Here is a 14,214-nt window from a genome sequence, read left to right on the forward strand (position 1 = left end):
TACACAAACAAAACCTATGCAACCAACATTAGAAGAAAAGCAGAAAGCTGGGAAATAATCCCAGTGCAAGTGTCTCTGATAGAGATTTCATTTTTCAGATATATAGAGAACTGAATTATAAGAGTATAAGCCATTCCCCAAATGATAAATGATCAAAGGATCAGATAAAGTTTTCAGATAAAGAAAGCAAAACTATCTATAGGTCTATGAAAAAATGCTCTAAATCAATTTTTGATTAGAGAGATAAAAATTGCAATAACTCTGCACTCCATCTTGTACCTCAGATTGGCTAAGAAAGAAAAGAAAAATCATAAATATTGGAGAGAATGTGGGAAAATTGGGACACTAATGCATTGTTGGTGTAGTTCTGAAGTATTTCAACTGGAGAGCAATTTGAAATTATGCCCAAAAGGCAACAAAACTGTGTATATTCTTTGATCCAAAAAAAACTGCTAGTTCTATATCCCAAAGAGGTCATAAAATGGAAAAGGATCTGAAAGTACAAAAATATGTATAGCAACATTTTTTGTGGTGGCAAAATATTGGAAATTGAGGGGTTGTCCATCACCTGGGGGAATGGTTGAACAAGTTATGACATAGAAATGTAATGGAATATGATTGTACAATAAGTAAAAATGAACATAATTTCAGAAAAATCTGGAAAGACTTATATGAATTGATGCAAAATAAAATCAGCAGAATTAGTAAAACATTGTACATAATATCAGCAACATGTATGATACTCAACTATGAATGACTCAGCTCTTCTCAGAAACACACTACAAAGACCTGATAGACTTTCAATGTAGATTGAAGCATTTTTTCATTTACTTTATTCTCTTTTGTGTTTTTTCTTTTGATCTGTTTCTTCTTTCATAATTCTGACTAACATGAAAATATGTTCTTTGTAATAGCATTTGTATAAACTATATCGAACTGCACACCATTTTAAGAAGAGGGGAGGCAGAAAAAAATGGTAGGATTATACATGTTTAACCCATATCAGTTTTCTTGCTGTTTTAGGGAATATGGGGAAAAGGGAAAGAAAAATTGGAAAACAAAATTATACAAAAATGAATGTTGAAAACTATCTTTACATGTATTTGGAAAAAGAAATACCATTGAGAAAAAAAATGATAAAAATTATCTTGATATATAATCAGGGAAAATAAAATACTATTAAAGGGGGAGCAAATGTTATCTATGTTTTACTTTATTTTTAAAAATATTTTCAAATTACATGTTAACCTTGTGTTTTATACCTTGCCAGTAGACAGAAGTTATAGCCCCAAATAATCAGTTTTCCTGTTACAATGTGCTATGACCTAAACAAATCATTGCTTATACTTAGTCATAAAAGATTCAATCCTGGCTCTGAGAAAAGAAATAGAATACTAATTAGAGAATCATAGTTTTGAACCTAGAAAGGACCTCAAAGCTTATATAGTCCAATACATTCATTTTAAAGATTTGGAAATGCAACCCAGGGAGGTTAAATGACTTGCCTAATATCACATATTTTGATCATAAGGATCAGAGGCAAGATTTGAAACCATACTGTTACTCCAGAGCCAGTGTTCTTTCCATGTAATTAGAGAAAAAAGAAAAGTCTATTGATGCAAAAAAGAAGACTCATCTTTTTCTATAACAAAAAACCACTTTATGGATTTTTACTATAATCTACATACTATGTTCCAATTTTTATTGTATCAACTACTTTTTACCATACTAGGCAAACTCCTTTCTCCTTAACTACTTCAGTACATAAAGTGCTATATTTTTCATTTCTTGGTAATTGATATTAAGTAAACAATAATGTAAATATATATTCATATGTAGTACATTTAATTGTTCTTTTTTTTTGGACATCACATTAAAGATCTGTTTCTTTTTTTTCCTGATGATATTTTCCATATGAGGACAGGTAGGTGTCACAGTAGATTGAACTCTGGCTCTAGAGTTAGGAAACACTGAGTCTATGTTCGGCTTCAACAGAGTGATCCTGGCAAATCATTTAACCCTATTTTCATCAGCTTCTCATCTGTATGATGAGCTAGAAAATGAAATGGCAAAGCACTCCAATATCTTTGCCAAGAAAGCTCCAAATGGTCATGAAAGGCTTTATACTATTGAAATACTGAACAGCACCACCAAAATTTTACTAATGGTATTGTTGGATCTACCTTATGCAAATTAGTTAATAAATAAGCTACAGGGTAAGAGAAATTAGGTGATTTAGTTACCAATATAGTATAGTATTTTATAATTAGTGCTATTAATTACAAATATCACATGCTAATATATTCCTATAATTTTTATTTGAATTTTTAGTTTGATAATGTCATAATTGAATGAAAAGAGAGGGGCTTTTGGTAAGGTTGAGTAATGTTCCATAATTTTCTTACATGAAAATAGGGTTTTTCTTAGCTATAGTAGATTGTGGTTTGGATTTAAGTCATTAAGATCTGGATTCAAGTACTACTTCATGCATTTAATGGCTGTGGTTATGGGCAAGACCACTTAAGTTGTCTGAGCCTTTGCTTTCTTAAGGAGATTGTACCTGCCTTGTTGTAGGATTTAAAAGGTTAATGTATATATCAGTCAATCTCCAAGCATTTGTTGGAAATACAAAGGCAAAAATGATATCCTCTCTGATCTCAAAGAACTTGCCTGAGGTTAGAGGAGCTGGGGAGATAATATATATTCATATACAGATATATTTTTTTAAAAAGACCCAAAATAATGGCAAAGTGCCGATAGCTGGAGGTGCAGTAAAGGTCTCCTCTAGAAAGTGACACTTAAACTGATTTTTAAGGAAAGCCAGGGATTCCAGAAAGAAGGAGAGAGTGCATTTCAGGAATGGAAGACAGTCCGTGAAAAGACATGAAGACAGGATGACTAAATATAGAATAAGAAGAAAGTAATAGTTAAGAATGTTGAAAAAATAGAAACTGACCAGGTTGTAGAGAATTTTACATGCCAAACAAAGACATTTTTATTTTATTTTAGGAGTAAAAGGAAATTTAATAATTTATTTTAATGAATTTATTTGGTAGATGATACGGTCAAAATAGTGCTTCAGGAAAATCATTCTGGGTGCTTCAGGAAAATCATTCTGGGAAAGGGATAGAGAATGAATTAGAGAGGGGTGAGACTGAAATTAGAGTGACCAATTAGGAGACCATTGGAGTGGACCAGATGGGTAAGTGGTAAATGATAAAACTCTAACATAGAGTGGCAGCTGAATGAGTGGAGGCTGAGGCCTGGGGGAGTGGTTCGATTGGATATGTGAAATAAGTGACAGAGAAGAGCTGAAGGTGACATCAAGGCAGTCAATCTGGATGATCAGAAGGATTGTAGTCCTCTCATACAATAAGAGGGAAATCTAAAAAGACGTATAAAAGTTGTTAAGGAAATAGATCCAGTATTGGACATGTTGAATCAGAGTCACCTACAGGATATCCAGTTGGAAATGTTCATTAAACAATTTATGATATGAGTGTCTACCAAGACAGAGATCAGGATTGGATATATAATCTGCATTGTTGTCAAATCATTTCAATTGTGTCTAATTCTTCACGACCCAATTTGAGGTTTTCTTTGGCAAAGATACTGGAGTAGTTTGCTATTTCTTTCTCCAGATCATTTACAAACAGAAGTAAATGGGGTCCTATAGCTAGTACATGTTACATGACGGAGGTCACATTTGAACTCAGGACCTCTTGGCTCTAGGACTGTGCTCTATTCCCTGCCATATTGCCTGGCTGCCCTAGTGATCTGCGTATCGGTAAGCTTTTTCTAACTTTAAAGCATTATATAAATGTCCCATGTTGATGCTGTTATCAAATGGGTTTTCTCCATCTCTAGAGTGATGAGTATATTAGTGTTGTTGGGTGCCTTTGTCGACCTACTGGCTCACTCACTTTATCTATTGGCTGCTATCTCCATTAGGAAGAATGGTTCATAAATCCAAGTTGATGGGAATGAAGACCACATAAACTCCAATGATAGCTGACATTTATATAATACTTTAAATACTTTAAAATTTGCAAAAAGCTTTGCAGATAGTCTCTCATTTAGGCTGTCAACCCTGGGAAGTAAATAGTACATGGAGAAAACACTGAATGTGGAGTGAAAGATCTTGTTCTATCTGTCACTTGTTACCCATGTCCCTTTGGCCTTTGAGAAGTCACTTCACCTCTCTGGGCCTCAATGTCACCATTTGTAAAATAAAGAACTTGGACTAGATAGTCTCTAAGGTCCCTTCCAGCTCCAATCTATGATCATCTGCACTTTAGAGATAACTAAACTGAGGCAAATGGAGATTTAGCAGCTTACCCAGGATTACAAGTGTTGTTTAAGAGATTTGAACTTGAGTCTGGCAGTTTTACCACTTTTCTATTCTGCCTCCCAAATTGTTTATATTGAGAAATAACAGATACATGGCTAAATCAAAGAGCAAACTTTATACATGAAAATAATTTCTAAATGTCTTAGAAATACTGATTTTAAGTATTTTTAAAAAATCTAAAACTCCAACTGTCTCTAGTCTTCTCTCTCTTTATCTCCCTCCTTCATTCCATCTGTTTCTTTTTTCCCCTCACTTCTTCTCCCCTTCTCTTCCTTCCCCTCTTTTTCTCTCCTCTCTCCTGTCTCTCTCTGTCTCTGTCTATCTCTTTCTCTATCTCTCTCTGTCTCTTTCTCTGTCTCTTTGTCTCTGTCTCTCTCTGTCTTTAGCTCTGTCTTTCTCTGTCTCTGTCTTTGCCTATCTATCTTTGTCTCTGTTTCTCTTTCTTTCCCTCTCTTTTTCTTTCTCTCTGTGTCTGCCTCTCTCTGTCTCTGTGTCTGTCTCTCTCTGTCTCTGTGTCTCTCTGTCTGTCTTTGTCTCTGTCTCTCTCTGTCTCTTTAATCTGTATCTGTCTCTCTCTCGCTCCCTCATTTATGGCAATCTTGTCCTACTCCTTAATCACTTCAAGACCATAGTGATTTGTAATTTAAAGATCCTGCAGGTTCTAGATACCCCTGAGGAATTGTCTCTACTCGTTCCACTTTATCACACAAAGCACTTCATTCTTAAGGTAAGACTGGAAGAATTTATTAACTTGGTTACAGAGATCAGAGGATGGGAAAGGCAGTTAAGCAATTGTTTAAACATCTTTTTAAAAAATCAATTTCAATTAAAAAAATCATTGCTCTCCAAGTGTAATAATAGCTAATAAGTATATAGTAATCTAAAGTTTTAAAAGATAGATGATAGATAGATAGCATCTCGTTTGGTCTTCATTACAATCACGTGTAATGGTAGCTAATATTAACCTCATTTTATAGATGAGGAAAGTGAACCTGAGAGGAGGTAAATGATTTGCTCCGGACAACAGGTCTCTCTGACTCCGTATTCAGCATTCTGCCCATTGTACCCCGGAGCTGCCTCCACTATGTGCTCAGTATAGGACTCACCGGCATTAACATGAGATTATTGAGTCTGACAAAGTGATAATTGTTGCCGGTATTTTATGCTACTTTTCCTGACAAAGCTAAGAGCTGGTGTTTTATCAAACACTTTTAAGATGCTGAGGCCCTTAATGAGGATAGTTGAATAAACAATGCATGAGGTTAAGTACCGAAGTGTTAACCCAAGTGACAGAGCCTACTAACTTACTCATCTTTAGGGGACTTTAATTACAGGAAGAATCATAGATCCTTCCCTCCAGTCTTGAGTAGACTGAATTCTTAAATAAGGTGTCCTCAATTGGGACATCATGCAAGAACTGCTGAACACTCATGGAGTGTGATTATATTCATTTGTATGTCTGCAGAGGCTTCAAGAAAATCAATACTTCTGTATCATTCGCATCCTCATTGTCTGATTCCAATCTATTCAATGTTTTCATAGCATTATAGAATTTCAGAGTTTGAAAATGGGAAGGAAGCTCTATAGACATCTAGTCTTTAGAACCTTATACCATGTCTTGCCCAGAGTAATAGTTAACAAATACTTGTTGGGTTGGATTGGATTTGACGAGATAGTTTCTAAGCAAATGTTGGGCAATTACAACTATTCTTGAGAGTCATGTCTTGATGGCTTTAGTGGAAAATATAGACTCCTTCTGCCAGCTCTAAATATACTGTATAAATCACTATAAATTGCAGACAAAAACTCAACTCTGGCCATGGGAATTACAAATTGTTATATGTGTATAATCACCTCTGACATCTCCAGAAGCTGTCTGTTTTGGAGACTTATACAACTCAGCCCCTCCCATTCTCTTGAATAATACATCTGCTTTATATTTAGAAGGTATTGAAATCAACCCCTGAGGATATGGAATTTTAATTTAAAAATCTCTATTAAATTGTAGATCTTTCCCACCCCCAAATGCATTTGTAACATCAAAAGGGAAATAGAAATATTCATTCTGAGACATATCCCATCTTTTTAATGGGGGAGAAAATTTTACTCTTGCCTAAAGACATAGAATCCAGTTCTCAGAAAAATAATTGGAAAAGACACATTTGTTACCTGCATGAAGTAATGCAATTATGATGGGGTTCCCTAGTCTCTGACTTAGATAGATACATGAATTACAGTAGAGGACCAAGTTAATGACCACTGGGCCAAAACTCCCCATAGTGCCTCACATACTTAAGGTAAGTTAACTTTCAAGGGTACTAAGGGTATCCAGAAGTAGAGAATATCTATGAATTCTGGCACCTGGGACAAATTCAGTTGGAGTAGGGGTGGAGGGAGGGTAATAACCCTGGATCACCAATCTTAGTCTCAGGAGAAGATGAAGGGATAGGAAGAAACAGGAAAGGGCATGATATTAAAAGAATTCTTTTCCCCAGGAAAGTGACACAATTTTCAAAGGAACTATGAGACTGGTACATAAAGTCAGCCAGCAGAGGACTATGAGACTAGGGGAAAATTGACCGAAATTTCTGACATATCCCAAAAGTCAGAGATCTAAGGGCAAAACTCTATAGCTGCCCTTCTCTAATTATAGTTCTGTCCAGAAAGAGGAATCACTTTTCACACCCTTAGTGTTTTGACTTTAATGTTAGTTTATACAAATATATTACATATATGTATGTATGTGTGTGATTATATATATATACATATATATATATATGTTTTATTATGTGCCAGGCCCTATGATATGCCCAAAGAGTTAATTCAGCTTACACAGAATATATTAGTTCCAGAGACGACTTGTTTTACCTTTGTTCACGATAGATTCCGATCCTTCAACTTTTCCGAGCTAACAGTTCTCCCATAGTTAAGCTGTGTTTTTCTAAATCACCTGTAGAATAGACCTTGAGAAGAGCTCCATGAAATGGAAAGGAGGCAATCAGGAGAAGGTGAGAAAGGGAATAACATTTCATTTATTCGATCAAGATTTTAATTTTTATTCCACTCTCCAAATAATGGAAACCACTCCTGAATGTCTTATAATTCTTAATGCCTTCCCTCCTACTTTCTCCTGCCTTGTCCCCTTTTCTTCTCTTTTCACAGAGTATATGTGAGTTTTCAGGTGTGTTGTAGGAGAAGACTGGGAGAGAAGTCTGAGGCAGAAAGGAAGAGAGAGAACACTATTAGCACTGATAATTCTGCACAAGAGAAATAGTTTACATCAATTTTAATACATAGAACAAAAATTATGACCCCAAAGTCTCAATAATATTAATTGTACTCCCTTTTTCCATTTGCAATACCTTTTTATCCAAAAAAATTATTACATTACCACAAGTATATAAGCATATATACTTGTGGTAATGTAATACATTATATTACTGGTATACAAATCAAACATTTACTAATAATAAATCATAATTTCACGACCCATATATTCGGTTAGAAGACTCAATAAGGGATCACAAACAACAGTTTAAAAAACTGAGTGCAATAGTAGAATGACTATTTTTTAAAAAAGTTATTATTTGAACTAAAACAAGCTTGATTGTCTTTATTTTAATCAGTCATTTAGCATTTATTGCTTACTATATTTTAGGTACCACAGTAAGTGCTTAGAATATAAAGAAAAGAAAAAAATATCCCATATTTTCAAGGACCCCACAGTCTAATGCTGTTATATGTCAAAGTTATTGAGTTAAAAATATTATGTTTCTTTCTTTCTTTTTTTTGCTGAGGCAATTGGGGTTAAGTGACTTGCCCAGGGTCACACAGCTATGAAGTGTTAAATGTCTGAGAGCAGATTTGAACTCAGGTCCTCCTGACTTCAGGGCTAGTGCTCTATCCATATTTCTTAAATAGTTATATTGCATTGAGATTAATGTTGTTAGAGGCCTTGTATTATCAGCCTATCCCATTGTGTCTATATGTATTGTCTAAAATATTACTTAATATTATATACATACATATATATATATATATATATATATATATATATATATATATATATATATATATATATCAATGCTAACAATAATTTCCTTGCCTTCTACCACCACTTTTCTTCTCTAATTCATCTCCAACCCTTTGCCAGATTAATTTTCCTTCTGTATAGATATGGTCATATCACTTCTTTTACAGAAATTATTCTATATTTAATAGTTCATTATTTCCTATTAAATAAAGTTCATATTTTCTCATCTGGCTTTCAAAAACCTCTTACAATCTATCAGTATTCTTTTCAAACTTGGCTCAGTAACTTCTATGTGCTCAAAATTCCAACCAAGTGAACTGCTTGTTGTTTCCTTTATATTCCCCCTGTTTTCTTACTATTTTTGTTTTTGTTTTTGTTTTTGCTTGTTTTGATTCTTGTGCCTGATCTACCACTGCTGATCTTTATTTGATAAAATCTATCTATTCCTTAAAATTAACCTTAAATGCTACTTTCTTATGAATTCTACCCCATTCTCCCCAGCTAGTAATTAGCTTTCCTTCTTGGTCCTCACATGCCACTTTCTTTGCACTTTGAATATACACTTAACATGTCCTAAGGTCTTAACCTTCTACTACACTGCGAGAGCTACATTTCATCTATATTTACTATCTCCCCTGGGCCTACAATAGTGCTTTGTGAAAAGTAAACATTTAATAAATAAAAAATATAAATTTAATAAGTAAATATATAAAAATAAAATTAAAAAAGCTGTATTATTGAAAGATTGTCTTACCTTGAGATTAGGAGATCTAAGTACTATAATTTAAAGCAAAAAAGAGACTTGTTAATAAAGTACTGACAATTCTTAGTCATTCAATTTCTCCAACAATTTATCTAGGAGGGTTTTTCACAGGGGACTCCGATCCAAGAGGGGATCTGCTTACAAATGTAAGGCAGCCATATGGCTCTAAGAAAGAAAGAAAGGGAGATATTGAGAATACTTGGGACCTGTAAATCAATATGCACATCCATCCTAGTGGTCCCTTTTGTTGTTAAGTCATTTTTCAGTCATGTTTAACTATTTGTGACCCCTTTTTGCGGGTTTTTTGGGGCAAAGATGCTAGAGTGGTTTGCTATTTCCTTCTTTAGCTCATTTTACAGATAAAAAAACAGGTTTAAGCCCAGGATCACACAGCAAGTAAATATATGAGGACAGACTTGAACTCAGGAGGTGTTTGTGACTAGAGACCTGGCACTCTAGTCACTGTGCCATCCATCCCCTCCCTGCTTAAGGTTCCCACAGGAAGCCACATGCACTAAGGTTTTGGGTCCAGGTAGAGGTGCTGAAATGGAGGCAGAGCAAATCTATGGTTCTTTCCCTTACTAATACTAAAGATATAGATATACTAACGAACCACTGAATGATAAGGCATGGGTCCCATTGGTGAGGAGTCAATCTACTGACCTAGTTTTTGCTATTATCAGACAGAACAGCAAAGAAGGAAACCAGCAACCCAGACTTACACTTTTGCTGGGTCTGTGAGTTTTATAGACTATAGAAAAATACAAGATGAGAAACAACAGCAGAGAAGATTACTTTGATACACTCAGAAAAGGGAAGTTTTCCAGATAGTTAAGGACCTTAAATATGCGCCCATTCTGTATTTTTCTTGAATTTAACTTGTTCTTTACTCAAAGTCTTATTAGCTTGCATGCATGAAAGAGAGTTTTCCTTTAGAGAAAAGAAAACAACCCATAAACTGACATTCCTAGTGTTTCCTTTAGTGGAGGCATCTCATCAGATTTCCATAAACAGAGTAGGGAAGTGTCATTCCAGGGTTTCCCTGAGTGGGACTATAAATCTGAAAGATTGTACCTGGATTCATTCTGTCAGTAAACATGTACATGTATTTTCCCCTCTGGCTCAGTTTTAGAAGGAAATAATATCTCTATTTAAATGCTCCATATTTAATATGACTAAGGCTGTCCCTAAAGCAAGAAAGATTTTCAGAGTTCAACCTTTATATTCACAGCAGCGGGAACATATGTTCCTCTTCCCCTCCCCCAATTCTTCATTTCCTGGCAATGAATCCATAGTTATTGGGCATAACCAATAACCGGCACAAAGTTTGAAGGCTAATAGGAAGCTTTCATGATGATGAGATCAAATGTAAATGTCATGATTCTGGGAGACGATCTTCTACATCCATCCACTGGGCTGCTTTCTTCTTCCTTCCGCCTTTGTACCTGCTGCTTCTGCTGCTAAGAGTAACCATTCAGCTGTGAAACAGAAGCTTTTCTTCTGACTTCAGCAGGGGCCATTTTTAGTTATGTGAAAAACCATGCACGTATTCCTCCACCCCCATTTTAAAGTTGACATATGTACATATGCTTGAACTTTATATATATGCATATTATATGTGTAAGGAGGAGGTGGGAATTATGCAAAGAAATACGGTAATTGCAGGCTACATTAAAAGTACTATAAAATCGCTTTTGAAGTGTGGGTGTATACCATTCCCTGGATGCCATATTTGAATTTTAGATAAATTTCACCTGTAATTTTATGGTAGCAGAGAGAAAAGTTTTCTGAATAGCAGAATCATAGACTCAGAGCTGGAGGGGATTCCTTAGATCTTCTCATCTAATACATGTGGGAGCAGCAATCCTTTTTACAATATCCTCTCCCAAAGTGGTCATATGACCTATGATTGAAGATTTCTATTGAGGGTGAACCCATTGTTTAATGAGCCAGCCTCTTGATTTTTAGGAAATACTCTTTTAAGTTTTTCCTTCTTTTGAGTTTAAATTTGTCCCTTTCCTGCTTTCATTTAGTGGAAAAGTTCCTACTTTTGAACTACGTAGCCAAGCAGAACCAGTTTAGTCCCTATTACTTTTGACACACCAGTCTTCTCCAGGCTAAACATTCTCACTTCCTTCAACCAATATGGTTTGGTTTAGGTCAACTGGTCACCTCCTCTGGAATGACTCAGGTCCATCAACATCTTTCTTATAATGTGGCTCTTCATAAAAAACAACATTCCAAATATAGTCTGACCTGGGCAGGGCATATTAAGGCTAATACTCCCCTTGTTTTGGATACCACGACTCTCTCAGTATGATCTAAGATGAAAGTAGCTGCCATTTTGTCCATAGTGAGTCCACTCCAGGATTTTTTTCATATTAACCATTGTCTTTATTATGGTGTATTAGTGCTGTTGGATTTCTTGAATCCAAGAGTAGAGTTTTCCATATATACCTTCCTTATCTCTCCCCCCCCATATTCCTTCAATGCTCAGTTCAATCACTATCTCCTACAAAGTCCTTTTATGATTCCCACAATTGTTAGTTGCCATTCTTCTAAACTGTTATATTTATTTTGGGTTTTCATGTTCTTTCCCTATATTAAGGGGTAAACTCCTTAAGTTTCAAACATGAATGATACTTTACTTTAGTAACTATGAAACTTTGACCAAGTCAGCCTCTCACTCTCACTTTTCTTACCTGTAAAAAAGGAGAAAAAATGTTAATTATATTCATTCATTTATTATTTATTCATTCATTCATTTATCTATCTATCTATTTATTTATTTATCTATCTATCTATCTATTTATTTATTTATACATTCATTTATTTATTTATCTATCTATTTATTTATTTGTTTGTTTATTTATTTGTTTATTTATTCCTGAGGCAATTGGGGTTAAGTGACATGCCCAGGGCCACACAGCTAGGAAGCGTTAAGTGTCTGAGACCAGATTTGAACTCAGGTCCTCCTGACTTCAGGGCTGGTGCTCTATCCACTGCACCACCTAGCTGTCCCCTTAATAATAAATTCTTAGGGACAAAGTCTTTCATTTTTGTCTTTTTATCCCTAGTACTCACTACAATGTTTGACACAAAAAACAAAAACAAAACAACTATACCCCTGACTTCAATGGAGTTACCTGTGAAAAACACCTTTGGATGTATGTTTATTCCTTTTCTGCAACTTATGGTCTTAGAGAGTTGCTTGAAGATCTGAAAGATTAAGTCATTTACCCAGTATTACACAGTCTATATATTATCAGACACAGTACTAGAACCCAGCACTTCCTGACTCTAAGATTAGCTCTTTATCCACTGTACCAGCTCTCTACCTTTCTGGACACAAAGTGGATATTAAATAAATTTCCGATTGAATTTAATTAAATTGAAGCATGAAAGAATTTTCAGATGCCAAAGGCCAATGAGACCAACCCCTTAGCAAACATTTCAAAAAGGTTTATCTTAATCTTTACTAACTATAGAGTAAATAGATCTTAAGCCAAGATAATACTCAATTCCTTCTGGGTGTGCCTTTCCTCTAATTTGAGAGCTGCTTGGATTAGAAGTAGAGAGCCAGAAGAGACCCCCAAAATCTTCTAAGCTACCCTTCTTTTTTTACTGAGGAAGAAATAGACCCAGAGATACCAAGGCACTTATCTAAGGTCACTGAGAAGGGTCAGAGGAACCCAAGCTCTCTGACTTCAGGGCCTCTGCTATTTCATGCTGGATTGCCGAGTTTAAGTGGAATCCTTTATCCTCAAAACACTGAAGAAAGTTCATAGGAAATGGTGGACCAAAGGGAAGAATTAGAAACTTCAGTCTTGTCACATCTAAAAAGGCATGTTTGTCTCTGAAAGTTCTGTGTCCGTGGTTCAAAAGTAACCTTTTAAGAGGATCACATTTTTTAAATAATAATTTTATTTACCAGATATATGCATGGGTAATTTTGCAACATTGACAATTGCCAAACCTTTTGTTCTAATTTTTCCCCTCCTTCCCCCCCCCAGATGGCAGATTGACAATACATGTTAAATATGTTAAAGTATAAATTAAATACCATATATGTATACATGTCCAAACAATTGTTTTGCTATACAAAAAGAATTGGACTTTGAAATAGTGTACAATTAGCCTGTGAAGGAAATCCAAATTGCAGGCGGACAAAAATAGAGGGATTGGGAATTCTATGTAGTGGTTCATAGTCATCTCCCAGAATTCTTTCGCTGGGTGTAGCTGGTTCAGTTCATTACTGCTCTATTGGAATTGATTTGGTTCATCTCATTGTTGAAGATGGCCATGTCCATCAGAATTGAGAGGATCACATTTTTATTAGAAATTGAAATTTGGGACAAAAAGGAAGCTTTAGAGGGCAGAGTTGAGGAGGAAGAACATTCCAGGCATGGGGTAGCCAGAGAAAATGCCCAAATCATAAAGACAAAGTATCTTGTCTGGGGAACATTCATGATGTCAGAGTTACTGATTGAAAAAGTACTTGGTAGGGAATAAGGCATAAGAAAATTAGAAATGTAGGAAGGGATAAGTTATGAATGGCCTTGAATGCCAGACAGAGCATTTTGTAATTGATCCTTGAGGACACAGGGAGTCAATGGAGGTTTTTGAATAGAGATATGATAAGATTGGACCTGTGCTTTAATGGTTGAATGAAGGAAATTCAGCATAAGAAGATATTTGATGCAGGTAGACCCACTGGTATGTTACTATAATAGTCCAGTAGTGAAGCAATAAAGGGCCTTAACTAGAGTTGTGGCAATGGCAGTGTAGAGATGTAAGCTTATTTACATTCATTTCCAAATAGATATTTCTCCATCCCCTATCCTTCAATCCTTTCCTTATAACAATGAATAAAAAAAAAAAAAGAAAGAGGAGGAAACAAAGCAGTTCAGTAAAACTGATCAACATACAGTAAATATTCATTAAGCTCCTACTCTATATAATAAATTTTGCTGGTATCTTTGCAATACAAAGTTTAGATAAGACTTAGTCTCCACCCTAAAAGAATTTATAGGTATAGATTTTATGTGACAAATAAATCTTATTTTG

This window comes from Sminthopsis crassicaudata, chromosome 2 (genome assembly GCF_048593235.1).
Source record: "Sminthopsis crassicaudata isolate SCR6 chromosome 2, ASM4859323v1, whole genome shotgun sequence".
In the NCBI taxonomy this organism is placed as follows: domain Eukaryota; kingdom Metazoa; phylum Chordata; class Mammalia; order Dasyuromorphia; family Dasyuridae; genus Sminthopsis; species Sminthopsis crassicaudata.